At 38.1% G+C, this 14,535-nt stretch overlaps 1 long non-coding RNA gene across 1 annotated transcript; it reads right to left on the reverse strand.

Annotated features, from left to right (window-relative positions):
* Nucleotides 1-249: 249 nt before the first annotated feature.
* On the reverse strand, nucleotides 250-2,986 carry LOC100854776 (uncharacterized). The gene is made up of 4 exons (XR_009466590.1): nucleotides 2,898-2,986; nucleotides 2,352-2,453; nucleotides 2,199-2,264; nucleotides 250-356 (listed from the first exon to the last, which is right to left on the reverse strand). It is a non-coding gene; the product is annotated as an uncharacterized LOC100854776 (long non-coding RNA).
* Nucleotides 2,987-14,535: the final 11,549 nt, after the last annotated feature.

Genomic DNA, 14,535 nt, shown 5'->3' on the forward strand with positions numbered 1-14,535 from the left:
GAGGTCCAGACTTCTCTATGATAGCCTCTTACAATTTTGGCAAAGAGAAGCCAACATAAGTTTCCCATAATACATTTTTTGCAGTAAGAAAGACTCACTTTGCTACCTGACGCATAGGCCTCAGGGCAGGTGCATATAGATCATTACATATGCAAATCACCTGCATATGATACCCATTCAGCAAACCGTTGATAAAAATAAATAGATAAATAAATAATTAGCAATAATGATTATTCTGATTTTACAGGTCTTGACAATGATGCAATTTAATGCCCCTTTTTTGAGGATATCTGTCCCAACTCATCTACTTTAGCAACATTTCCCTTCTTATTATCAGCTTTCCTTTCAGTAGAAACCTACATGAACAGCAAACATATCACTCTAATCTGAAAAATAACCTTCTTCTACAAAACAATAGACAATAAAACATCAATATTTAAAAGCATAAAAAGAGGGCAAACACAAGGAAGTGTGGCCCCAGTAAGTGGCACATGGTCCTAGGTTCGAATCATGTCACTAATAATACCCTGAATTTACCTAGTGTTGATTATTGCGGGACTGTCAGCACCGGGAGCACCCCGAGGTTTGAGTCCCTATGGAAAGTCCTAAGGGCTTGGCCATGGAAGGTTCCTTGATTACCAATATATATATATATATATATATATATATATATATATATATATATATATATATATATATATATATATAAGCATAAAAAGAAGCTATATATATATATAAAAGCATAAAAAGAAGCATAACTTCAACTTCAACTTCAACAAATCAATACCAAACAACTAATACAAAGTCAAAGTTCTAGTTCCACATACTTCTAAAAAATGAACTTCCTAAAGCTTAACACTAACTAGAAGTAACTATAACATCCTGTAGAGAGATACATAAGTCTGTAGGCAAACAAACTACAAATAGCCTCCTTTGGGTTTAATAAAATGGGGAAATAAACATGCGGTGAAGTTCAAACAAATGACCTCCTACCAAATGAGACTTTGATGCCATGTTAGACAACCAATTTTCCTTAAAGCACAGGCTTGTAGGATGTGGGCACACAATGTATATCATGCACTCCAACAATTCTCCTAATTGCTAAATTCAATAAGATCTTAATCTTCATGAAAGTAATGAACTCAATTCTTTTTATTAGTTGTTTTGTTTTACTAATAAGCAAATTGTCCAAGATAAACACCTCAACAACCTAGGTAGCTCATGTTAAGACTATGACAAAACTTATTTTTTGTTTGGAACCCACCCTCTCTCTTAAGAGGGAGTAAAGTATTCCTAGAGCTAATACTGAATAAATCGCTAGTGACCAGCCAATGATTTTTAATAAATTGTTTATTAAAATGTAATTGGTGATTAAAAGATGTTTAATTAAGCTTCAAGGATTATTAGATGTAAATGCACATCAGTTTGATAAAAAATTTCATCTTCTTACAAAGTCACTCATGGATATTGGTTCATGGATGGGCATAGTTGAAATAATTAGAAAGCTTAGGGTTTCATTGTAATTTCCTTGTCTAGGAGTGCAACTATTATTTAGTAGAATTAATAATAAGTAATTGATTACTATTTTAATTAAGAGTTAATTATAGGAATAGAAACCAGTTTGCCTATAAAAAAAAAAAGGAATAGCAATCAGTTGGAGTCAAGATAAAGGAAAACTTGTCGAGCCCACTTTCACCTTAGCTAGGAAACTAGCCTTCTATTTGGATCTTGGAAATTCATGTTCTCTTGTTTGCTTTACCAAAGAAAACAAGAAGGAAATGAAATATAATGAAACAATAGTTAAAAACTCGTAATATTTCCCAAATCTTCTTTCTCTATATAAAAAGGTATAAATTTGCAAAGAATAGAGAAAAAAATTGAGTTCAAACATAATTTTCATTATGTTTCATGTCTATAAAATACCCACATCTAATCCATGTACATGTTAGTGTCTACCTACAATCCAATCATGACAATAATATGATGTACGAGTAGTTCTTTCAGCTCTCCAAATTCATAGATAATGCACAGACTAGGCAATAGCTTATACCAACAATATACAAAACCTGATTGTTGGAGAAGAAAATTGGTAGATCGGTAAGCTTATCCAAAAAAAAAAAAACCAACCATTGAACGCATGTCTTGGAAACATTCATGAAAATAATAACAGTCTAAAGATGAAAAACCATATCAATTACCATTTTTAGAATAACCTCCACAGCACCCTTGCCATCACCAAGAGCTCCATCTATTTCATCAATTACCTACATTCAGAGTGCAATTAATGTTTTTGTTTTCTTTGCACTACACAAATGAACGTCAAACTTCAAAGGTTGAAAAATGAAATGCACCAAACAATTGGGCTTCGAATCTGCCATGACAGAGTTCATCTGGACCACATCAAGGATTTTAGCTTCAATTGTTGAAGATGACCGATCATCACTAGCATTTATCTATCAAGGAAAAAACAAAAGCATAGAGAGTCCGTAAAATGCCCTTCAGCTATAGTGAAACACAAGTGAAAGTCCAAGACATAGAAGCCTAAGAAAATAATAACAACGATGAGTATTCTGAGAACAAGAACATAAGGCTTTTACACTTGATCCTTCAACACCAAAATAAAGAATAAGTTTTTTTAACTCCAATCTGTCACATGTGAAAACATAAAAAGATAATAAAAATCGGTTCCTAAACCGAGATGTCAATTTATTGATAAATGTCATATAAAACCTAGAGTTGTCATTCATAAAAGACATAAAATAATTCCTAATGAACGTAATGAATAATATGCACATGTAACATGCATGCCGATATTTTACTTAATTTAGAAAAAAAAAAAAAAAAAGAAGGATACAGCAGAAAGCATTTATCCAGGTGAGAGAAGTAAAAAACAAAACCTCCACCACACGGTATCCACAATGCTTAGCAGCGACATGTGCAAGTGTTGTCTTCCCAAGTCCTGGGGGACCACAAAGCAAGAGGATCTGCAGCAGACATGAGCTTCACTTACAAAGGGCCTTCATTAAATTACAATAATAATAAGAAATAAAGGGATAAATTACCAAGTAATTAAAGTATCTCTCAATGAAGCCATTGCCCCAATAATATATAGACTATATGAATTCTATCTTGACATTAGATTATCTAGGTCCACACATGTGTTTTCTAACTACCTCACTCTACATCCATTTTGTCTTCTCCTCATCTTTGCAACACCTCCATCCTGAAACATATCCCTCCTTTTCACTCATTCTTAATTGTTATTTGACTTTATTGAAGCTTATGCTAAACCATATTAATCGATTTTCTCACCTTGTACTTGACTGGTTTCTCACCAACTTCCCTATGAATGTATCTGTTTGTAGCTCTGTCATTTGTAGGTGTTGCCATTCATAAAAACTCATTTCATGAATGTCTTTTCACATTTAGAACATTCATGCTATTTTAGCATGTCTTGCCTAATACTTTATACTTCAACGGGTGTAGACCATTTGGAATACTCCAAAAATACTCAAAGACTGTCCAACTATATCTAATTCCATTCCAAACATCTTCGCTCTCTCTCCTTTATAAATAAGGACAGTCAAGTCCAAATAGTGAACATGTTTTCATATAGGCCTCACCCCTAGCAACATGGAAAGAGTCTTATCTATTTTGGCTGCCATGAATGTCAAGCTAGTCAAGCATTGTGAGAAGTGGGATGCAACAGTTTGAAACTAAAGGACAAAGTGTATCTCAGGGGGAAGTACAAGCCCTCGATCACTAGAAGAGATGATTTGCAGGGGTTGATGCTATGTTTGAGGATTTATAGTGGTCCTATGAGAATCATAAGCTAGAATATAATAGGACTGGAGTCTAGGAAGAAAAGAAGAGTAGTGAAGGATTTCTCCTTCATGAATCTCCAAACTTTGTAATGTTTCCAGAAACAAAGAGAAAGGAATGAGAAAGGAGATTTGTAGGCAATGTGTGGACATCAAGAAACAAGGAGTGGGGGAATTTAACAACTTGTGGGTTTTTAGAAGGGATCTTAATAATATGGAATTCAAGCAAACACATCTATTTAGACTCATTTGTAGGACCTTTGTCAATTTCAATTAGGCTAGCTTCCAATGGAGGAGGAGATTTTTGGTTTACCTTGGTGTATGGTCCCAGTAGTCCAACTCTTAGAAAGGACTTTTAGATGAAGCTATTAGGTCTTTTTGTTATAACCTATCCAAATTGGTGTGTAGGGTGTGACTTCAAAGTCATGAGGAGAATTTCAGAAAAAAAAAATGGGCAGTTCAAGATTAACCCCTTGCATGAGAGATTTCGATGATTTCATTAAAGAAAGTGAGTTAGTTGATCCTCCACTTAGAAATGTTCTATTTACTTGGTTCAATTTATAAGAACCCCCTATTTGCAAGAGGCTGAATAGATTCTTATTTTCAAATAACTGGGAGCAAAACTTTCCACATAGCCTCCAAGAAACCTTACCCAAGTTCACCTCTAACCATTGCCCAATTGTGTTAGACATCAACTCATTCAATTAAGGCCTAGCTCCATTTAGATTTGAAAATATGTAGTTGCTTCACCCAAACTTTAAAGATAGTTTTAGCTCATGGTGGAAAGAGTTTCAAGGAGAAGGGTGAGAAGGTCATAGTTTCATGAAATGATTATAATTTGTCAAATCAAAGTTGAAAGTGTGGAATAAAGGTGTATTTAAAGACATAAAGAAGAGCAAAAAAAATATTCTCAAAGGTATAGTGAACATTGATGTCTATGAACTAATTTGTCTCCAGGGCTTGTAGCTCACAGGACTTCTAGGAAAAGAGAGTTGGACAATTTGTTGTTGAAGGAAGAGGTATACTTGAGGCAAAAGGATAGGGTAAGATGAGTAAAAGAAGGGGATTACAATTCAAAATTTGCCATTAGGTGGCTAATGGAAGGAGAAACAGAAAAATCATTATATCTCTGGAGAATGAAGATGGAGCTACTTTAGTGGGATTTTTCAAGAAATTTTATGTTAGGTCCCTTGAAGATTCATAGAAGCTAGAAGAATTGGATTGGTCTCCTATTTAAAAAAAAAAAAAAAAAAAAACGCAAACTGTTTTGCAGAAGTTTGTAAAGTTGTCTTTCAATTAGACAAGAAAAAGGCCCTGGGGCCAAATAGTTTCTCCAGAGCAGTGTTTAAGGAGTGTTGGGATGTGGTACAGAGGATCTATTAAAGGTGTTTATGGAGTTTCATAACAACAAGGTAATTACCCAAAGCATCAATGCAACCTTTATAGCTCTAGTACCGAAAAAGAAACCATAAAAATATTAGACTTTACGCCTATCAACCTGCTCACAAGCTTGTATTAAGATCATATCCAAAGTTCTTTTAGGCCGCATCTAATGAGTCCTTCATAAAACTATCCACTTTTCTTAGGATGCCTTTGTAGAGGGGAGACAAATCCTAGACACGATATTAATAGTTAACGAAATGGTGGATGAGGAGAAGATCGAGGAAGGAAGAAGTGGTTTTCAAAATTGATTTTTGAAAAGGTTTATGACCATGTGGATTGAGGTTTTTTTGTACCATGCACTTGATAGAAAGGGTTTCACTAAAAGATGAAATCATGGATGAGGGGATGTTTGAACTCAACAAGCTTTGCGGTTTTTTCTTATGAATTCATATATAAACAACAATGGTTAGCTAACACTCATCCTCTTCTCTTAAGTAGATCTAAGGTTAAGAATCGTTTCCAAAAGTTGAGCTCTTCTTTTTTCCTTGATTAGAATCTCTTCCCTTCTATCTAGTCTCCAACCATTACAAGGAAGTCAAAACTTCATCCTCAAAACATTCGACAAGCATCCCCACACGATCAAAATGTTGACCGAAGAGTCAACTTTTTCCCTTAAGAGGAAGTTTGTAAAGTTGTCTTTTAGTTAGACAAAGAAAAGGCTCCTAAGCCAAGTGGTTTCTCCATAGAAGTATTTCAATGATGTTAAGATGTGATGAAGGATGATGGATTAAAAGTGTTTATAAAGTTTCATAATAACAGGGTAATAAACCAAAGTACAAATGCTACCATCATTACTCTTATGCCAAAAGGAAGTTAAGCCACCAAAATATCAAACTTTAAACCTATTAGCTTAGTCCCAAGCTTGTATAAAATCATAGATAAGGTTCTTCCAAGTTGCATCCAAAGAGTCCTTCATGAAACCATCTACATTTCCCAAGGAGATCTATAGAGAAAGGAATGGTCTTTAAAATGGATTTTGAAAAGGTCAATGACCATGTTGATTGGGGTTTTTTTGGACCTTGCACCAGATAAAAGGTGTTTACTACTAGATAGAGATCATGGATGAGGGAATGTTTTTCCTCAACAAGTTTTGCAATCTTAGGAAATGGAAATGCCAAGGAATGCAGCCAAAGGATTAAGGCAAGGAGACTCACTATGTCATCTTCTTTTCGCCATTGTAACAAATGTTTAAAGCAAAATGCTAATAAGGGTAGAGGAAAGAGGTATTCTAAAAAGGTTCCTAGTAGGCAGGAGTAGAACTAGGGAGTCACATTTTTAATTTGCAAACAACACTATCTTTTTTTCTAACACCAATGCAGAAGAGTTACAAAATCTTAAGCTTATCCTGTTGATTTTTGGGTATATTTCAAGACTTAAGATCAATTTAGACAAAAGGAAAATGCATAAGAAATAGACTTACTAACCTCGACAAGAGGGCAGGGTGCATCTGGTTTTTCCAACATTGCTAATGGGGTTTCTAAATGCATGATCTCCCCCTTTTTGAAGCCTTTAATGTCCATGGCTAGCTCTTCTTGTTGGTCCTCCATGGTTAAATCAGCCTGACTCTGTACCTATACTTAGAAATGATGGTAAGGACGTTGAAGGTCTCTGTGGAGAGGAAGACCTTCTTGGTTAGGTTTGAAGGCGAGTCCGGTGGAAAATGGTGCTCGCTTACAGAGCACAGTAGAGGCTCTATTTCCACCTTAGGTTTTGAAAAGGAAGAGGTTGGGTGGCTGATCGAATATTTAACGAAGGCCATCGAACTGAAGAGTTACATGGGTTTCAACACAAAACACTGAGGAAAATCCAGTGTCCATTTAATGGAGGTATGCTTCAACAACCATGGAAGGTTTATAAGGCTTTCGAAGTTCGCCTCCAACAGAAAGTCAACTTTCCTAGTAATACCTGAGGGCGAGAAGGGCAGGGGCTGGGAGAAAGTAAAAAGTGCGTTGTCTTCAATGTTGGTGGTCCCCTCCTAGAATTTATATGAAAAGGGAAGGCAATGCAGTGAGGAAAGATTTATCCACAAACATGTGGGTCCTTTGTATCGGTCCTTCGCAAATGTAATCAGAGAAGAAGGATCGAGGAGAAGAGGCCTTGTTCCTGTTGGGAGGTGGGCGAGAGCTGTGGTGTGCGAATGTACTGCAGATTGTGATAACTGGGTTGAAGTTGGTAGTGCTCTGGCGAGAAGATTAGGGCAAAAAGGTGTGGTGACTATCGTTCCCTTCTTAGGCAGAAAAGGTTTATTTTTTGTAGAAACTATAGAAGAAGCTCTCTCTCTCCAAGATTTAAGGTTTCTCAAGATTAAAGGAGGGTATACAATCCAATTGAGAAGGTGGTCGCCAAGGGAAAATTCGGAAGTCGTGGGAAAGTTCAGAGGAGGATGGATAAAATTACGAGAATTGCCCTTTCATTTATGGTCTGAGGAACATCTGAAGAAAATTGTGGAGCAGCAGGGGACAGTGACAGAGATCGATTGGCAAACGTTGAAATTGTTTGATCTTTGCAAGGCGAGGGTGAGAATTTTAATGAAAGAATGGTCAGTTCTCTCAGCTTTGATTGAGGTGTTAGATGGGGGATGGGTGTTCACAATTTCTGTTGCAGTGGTCGGAGTTGAAGAAGTTAGGCGAGGTAGAGAAATGGGTGAGTCAACCCGAGAGGATTTTGTGCCTCACTCGTGGACATGTGGTGGAAGACGGGTTGAGAGAGATAGATCAACGACTGATGGAAGTTCTTCTATTAGGGCAGTTGGCAAAATGAAGAAGGGAGGAGAAAGTCAAAAGGCTGAAACAATTCCCGTGGGGACACATGGCAAGAGAGGACCGGAAGTGGTGAACAGCTGGTTCCTAACCTCCTCGTCATCCATTTTGAATTCAAACAAATAGAGACTAGGGTCAGCTGGGTTAGAGCAGGTGGGCGAAGCTTGGGCCGAAGGGGACAAGGCCTACTCAAATGATGAGGAAGGGCATCGGGCCTCTAATTCAAAGCAAGAGAGAAGGGCCCAATCTCCTCTTAATCCCAGTCCATTGGTAGAAGCAAACTTGGGCTGGGAGAGGGGCTTTAATTTAAAAGGCCATTTGAAATTGTTTGATCTTTGCAAGGCGAGGGTGAGAATTTTAATGAACGGTCAGTTCTCCCGGCTTTGATCGAGGTGTTAGATGGGGGATGGGTGTTCACAATTTCTGTTGCAGTGGTCGGAGTTGAAGAAGTTAGGCGAGGTAGAGAAATGGGTGAGTCAACCCGGGAGGATTTTGTGCCTCACTCGTGGACATGTGGTGGAAGACGGATTGAGAGAGATAGATCAACGACTGATGGAAGTTCTTCTGTTGGGGCAGTTGGCAAAATGAATCAGGGAGGAGAAAGTCAAAAGGCTGAAACAATTCCCGTGGCGACACATGGCAAGAGAGGACCGGAAGTGGTGAACAGCTGGTTCCTAACCTCCACCTCGTCCATTTTGAATTCAAGCAAATAGAGACTAGGGCCAGCTAGGTTAGAGCAGGTGGGTGAAGCTTGGGCCGAAGGGGACAAGGCCTACTCAAATGATGAGGAAAGGCATCGGGCCTCTAATTCAAAGCAAGAGAGAAGGGCCCAATCTCCTCTTAATCTCAATCCATTGGTAGAAGCAAACTTGGGCTGGGAGAGGGGCTTTAATTTAAAAGGCCCGTTTTCGAAGTTGGGCCAAGAAATGGGAGGTAAGAAGCCCATTTTTTAGAAAGGTTCATTACAAAGAGAAGACTCCTGTAATGGGAAAGGGGAACTTGGTCCCAGAGGTATATGATGTTCAGCCAAGGGGCTTCGCAATGAAAGAGGTGAATTTTGGTTCAAAGAAGTTGTGGACTACTCTTTTTCCTCCAAGTTTTGGTCACCGACAGGGGTTTCGAAGCCGAAGCGAGCCTCTAACACATGAGAAGCCATCGTCAAATTGTGAAGCTCCTCCAAAGGAAGATGCTTTCAAGGGGGAACACAGATGGTACGAGGATTCAGTGCGAGTCGTCTCACTTGTTGTCGATCATCAGGGTTCCGAAAGAGGTGTTCGGGGGAAGGGGCTTCGTCGTCAAGAGGAGACGCGGTTTTGAGCAAACCCTCTAACGATGAAGACAGAGAAGGCTATAAGGGCCTCGTGGGTTTTGATCATTGTGGCTCATCAGTCACGATTTTTCCTTCTAATCCAGTAATCAGAGAAAAAGGGTTCAACTTTGTGGGGACTTATGGAATGTTGGTAGCGGAAAACTTGGAGGTATCTTCGTTTTCACCTTCTCAGTCATCTTTGTCAACTTTTCCCACTTCCTGTGGCTTAGCACTTCCACCTCTAAGTCCTTCTATTCCTGTTTTTCCCAATTCAGTCATTCAGTCTCAGTATCCTATGAAAAATCAAATTACTTCTGAAATTTTTTCCAAAAAAGACGACGTTGGTACTTTATGTCAAGTGTCTGTTGGCAATCCTAACCTTGATGTTGTGGAGTCCGAATTTGCTCATCTGAACCAAATGCCCGAGGGTTTTAACCCCCTTAAGTCTATGCCCAACATGCCTAATGAGGTCTCCAACCTGGTTACAGTTAGCCAAAGTGAAGCTAAGTTCTTCTCGTTGGGCGAGTTCCAAATAAAAGGCCTTTCTCCCAAGAAAATGGCTAAAGTTCGTGAGGTCTTAAGTTCTCTGAATATTAAGGTGTATTCTAGGCGGAAGAACAGATTCTCCACAGGTATTTGAGACCTGTTGGAACTGGTTTAAAGGTTTAGGGTCGGTAAGGTTTATCCATGAAAATCATTAGTTCAAATACCAGAGGTTGGGGATCTAGGAAAAAACAAAGGGTGGTTAAAGATTTTCTACGGCTAGAGAATCCGGATGTTGTGATGATTCAGGAAACAAAAAGGGTGGTGTGTGATAGAAGGTTTGTTGGTAGTATCTGGACGGTTAGAAATAAGGAGTGGGTTGCTCTTCTGGCGTGCGGGGCTTTAGATGGGATTTTGATTATTTGGGACTCTAAAAAACTGTACAGAAAGGAGGTGGTAATAGGCTCATTTTCTATCTTAGTCAAGTTTGTGTTGGATGGATGCGGACCCCTGTGGTTGTCCACAGTTTATGGCCCAAACAGTCCCTTCCATATGAAGGATTTTTGGGTGGAGCTTTTAGACATTTTTTGCCTTTCTTTTCCTTTATGGTGTGTGGGTGGTGATTTTAATGTTATAAGGAGAAGTTCAAAAATATTGGGAGACTCTAGTTTAACTTCAAGCATGAGGGATTTTGATGATTTTATAAGAGACTATGAATTACTTGACCCCCCTTTACGAAATGCACCATTCACTTGGTCAAACATGCAAGAGTCACCTGTGTGTAAGAGATTGGATCAGTTTCTTTACTCAAATGAGTGGGAGCATTTCTTCCCTCAAAGCCTTCAAGAAGTTCTTCCTAGATGGACATTGGATCATTGGCCGATAGTTTTGGATACCAATCCTTTCAAGTGGGGCCCAACACCTTTTAGGTTTGAGAATATGTGGCTGCAACATCCTAGCTTCAAAGAGTGCTTCAGTAGTTGGTGGAGAGATTTTCAAGGAAATGGTTGGGAATGTCACAAGTTCATGAGGAAGTTACAATTGTTTAAGGTCAAATTGAAAGATTGGAATAAGGATTCTTTTGGAGAGCTAAACAAAAGGAAAAAAAGCATCCTAAATGAAATAGCTAACTTTGATGTTGTTGAGCAAGAAGGGGTTCTCACTTCTGAACTTTCAGCTCAAAGAGCTTTAAGAAAAGGGGAGCTAGAGGAATTAATTTTGAGGGAAGAAATTCATTGGAGACAAAAAGCGAAGGTGAAATGGGTTAAAGAAAGGGATTGCAATTCAAAGTTTTTTCACAAAGTGGCTAATGGCAGACGAAATAGGAAATTCATCAAGTTTTTGGAGAACGAAAGAGGTTTAGTGTTGAATAATTCCGAGAGCATCACAGAGGAGATTTTACTTTAGTTTGAAAAGTTCTACTCGAGTCCTCCTAGAGAGTCTTGGAGAGTAGAAGGCTTAGATTGGTCCCCTATCTCAGAAGATAGTGCTTCTAGGTTGGATTCCCCTTTTACTGAAGAAGAGATTTCTAAGGCCATTTTTCAATTAGATAGGGATAACGCATCGGGGCCTGATGGATTTACCATTGCAGTGTTTCAAAATTGTTGGGATGTGATCAACGGAGATTTAGTGAGGGTGCTTGCAGAGTTTCACAGAAGCGGGATTATTAATCAAAGCACTAATGCCTCCCAAAAAAGGCCTAACAAAGAAAATCTCAAACTTTAGACCCATTAGCTTGATCACTTGTCTCTATATGATAATAGCCAAAGTTCTATCAGAGCGATTAAGAGAGGTACTACATGAAACTATCCATTCTACTCAAGGTGCTTTGTTCAAGGGAGATAAATTTTGGACGCAGTTCTTATAACCAATGAGATAGTGGATGAGAAAAGACGATAATGGGAAGAAGGAGTTGTCTTCAAAATTGTCTTTGAAAAGGCTTACGACCATGTGAGTTAGGATTTTTTGGATCATGTGTTAGAGAAGAAGGGGTTTAGTCCTAGATGGAGGACCTAGATGAGAGGTTGTTTGTCTATGGTCTCTTATGCAGTTTTAGTGAATGGAAACACTAAAGGGTGGGTTAAGGCCTCTAGAGGATTAAGACAAGGTGACCCTCTTTCCCCTTTTTTGTTTACTACAGTCGCAAATGTACTGAGTAGGATGCTGTTGAGAGCAAAGGAAAGAAGTTTGTTGAAGGGTTTCAGGGTTGGTAGGAATAGAACAAGGGTGTCCCATCTGCAATTTGCAAATGATACCATTTTTTTTCCTAACACTTGTAAGGAAGATCTGCAAACTCTCAAGAGTTTATTGTTAGTGTTTGGGCATATTTCTAGGCTTAAGGTTAACCTTGACAAGTGTAATCTTTTTTAGATCAATCTTGATCAAAATCATCTTTCTAAGTTGGCAAAGTTGCTTGATTGCAAGGCTTCTGATTGGCCTATACTCTACCTAGGTGTTCCTTTGGGAGGGAATCCAAAGGCTTGTGGCTTTTGGGATCCAGTGATTGAGAGAATCTTGCAGAGATTAGATGGGTGGCAAAAGGTTTACTTATCTTTTGGAGGTAGGATAACTCTTTTTCATTCTTGCCTTACCCACATTCCTAGCTACTTTCTCTCTTATTTTAAGATTCTCGCTTCAGTGGCTGCAAAAATTGAGAAATTGCAAAGGGATTTCCTATCTTCAAGGGTTGGGGATGGTAAAAGAGATCATCTTGTTAGTTGGGATATAGTGTGTAATCCGAAGGTAAAAGGAGGATTGGGATTTAGGAAGATTTCTCTAAGGAATCTCGCTCTCTTAGGGAAATGGTTGTGAAGGTATCCTAAGAAGAGTTCAACTTTGTGGCATCAGGTCATTTTAAGCATTTATGGGACACATCCCAATGGTTGGGATGCCAACACTATAGTCAGATGGTCACATCGTTGTCCTTGGAAGGCTATTGCACAAGTGTTTCAAGATTTTTCCAAGTATACTCGATTTGTGGTAGGAGATGGGGAAAGAATTTGGTATTGGGAAGACTTATGGTGGGGGGACCAACCTTTGGGTTCCCAATATCAAAGACTATTTAGAATAGTCACGGATAAAAATATTCTTATATCTTCAATTCTCGGTTATGCTCGTCCCTTCTCTTGGAACTTTAATTTCCCTCGTAACCTTTCCGATTCTAAGATAGAAGATTTAGAAAGCCTCATGCGGTCACTTAATTGTTTGCATTTATCCCCATCGATTTCAGATGTGAGATCCTGATCTTTATCTTCTTCAGGGCTTTTTACAGTCAAGTCTTTTTTTCCAGCCTTGTCCCACTTTTCCGATTCTTCTCCAGTTTTCCCTACTAAGTTTGTATGGAATTCTCAAGTCCCTTTTAAAGTCAAATCCTTTGTCTGGTTGGTGGCACACAAGAAGGTAAATACTAATGACTTGCTACAATTGAGAAGACCCTGCAAAGCTCTTAGTCCTGACATTTGTAAGTTATGTATGAAGCATGGAGACTCAGCAGATCATCTTTTCCTACATTGTTCTTTGACGATGGAGTTGTGGCACAAATTATTTCAGTTAGCCAAGATGGATTGGATTCCCCCAAGGAACATCTCCGACATGATGTCGATCAATTATAAAGGTTTTGGATTATCCAAGAGAGGGATAGTTTTGTGGCAAACTGCGTGCATTGATTTAATTTGTGTTGTGTGGCAGGAAAGAAATGCGAGGATATTTGAGGAAAAAGTAAGGAATTCAGAGAATTTTTGGGATTTCATTCACTTCCTTGCTTCTCTATGGGCTTTTTGTTCCATGGTTTTTAAGGGCATTCCCCTTAATGTGTTACAACTAGATTGGATAGCAGTGTGTAGCTCCAACGGGATGGTCTAACCTAGAGAGTTTGTTTGCTTTTACATTGTAGCTTCTTGTTTTTGTATTCTTGTTGTTTAGTTTTTCTTTGGTGGGAGGATTTTTCATCCTTCTCTTGTACTTCTTATTTCTATCAATATATCTCTTTGTCGTTTCCTATTAAAAATTTAGACGAAAGCATGTTGTCAAGAATCAATACAAGTTAGAATTAGATTTCTAAATTGGCTTTGTTGTTAAAATATAAAGTTTTGAATGGCCTTGAACCTATTTTGGTCTATTGGCAAATCAAATTAAATCAAATTTGATATGATTAGGAAATTTGAATTAGTCAAAAGTTATTTATTCTAGATTTGGTTGTTATTTCCAGTTGTTAGAATTTGGTTTTAAAATTATTTTTAATTTCAAACAAAATCAAATTGTGGTCTATATCAATTTGCAGTGATCCTAGGAGTGTTTTTAAGGATTTGTTGTAGTCCTTGGTTGTCCCTAGTCTATTTAAATGTATTACCTTCAATTGAATAAAATAATGCAGCATTAGTATTCAAACTGTGTTCAGGGTCTTCCAATAAGGGGTCTCCTAAGGCTAGTGTCTTTTAGGACCCGATTATAGATAAAATTTCAAGGAAGTTGGATGGGTTGAAAAAGCATTTTCGTCCTTAGGTAGAAGAATAACTCTAATTTAATCTTTGTTTGTCTCACATACCTAACTGTGAAAAGAGAGAAAATGGAGGATCCCTAATTTTTGTTATTGAAAAATTGTTAATAATACACATTGGACTTGGGTATATATATACATGTTAGTGGGACGCACAATACAATAAGGAAAGAAAAGGAAAAGTAAATAACTAAAATAACTATACACTATCTAACACTCCCCCTC

The sequence above is a fragment of the Vitis vinifera genome, chromosome 9 (genome assembly GCF_030704535.1).
Source record: "Vitis vinifera cultivar Pinot Noir 40024 chromosome 9, ASM3070453v1".
In the NCBI taxonomy this organism is placed as follows: Eukaryota; Viridiplantae; Streptophyta; class Magnoliopsida; order Vitales; family Vitaceae; genus Vitis; species Vitis vinifera.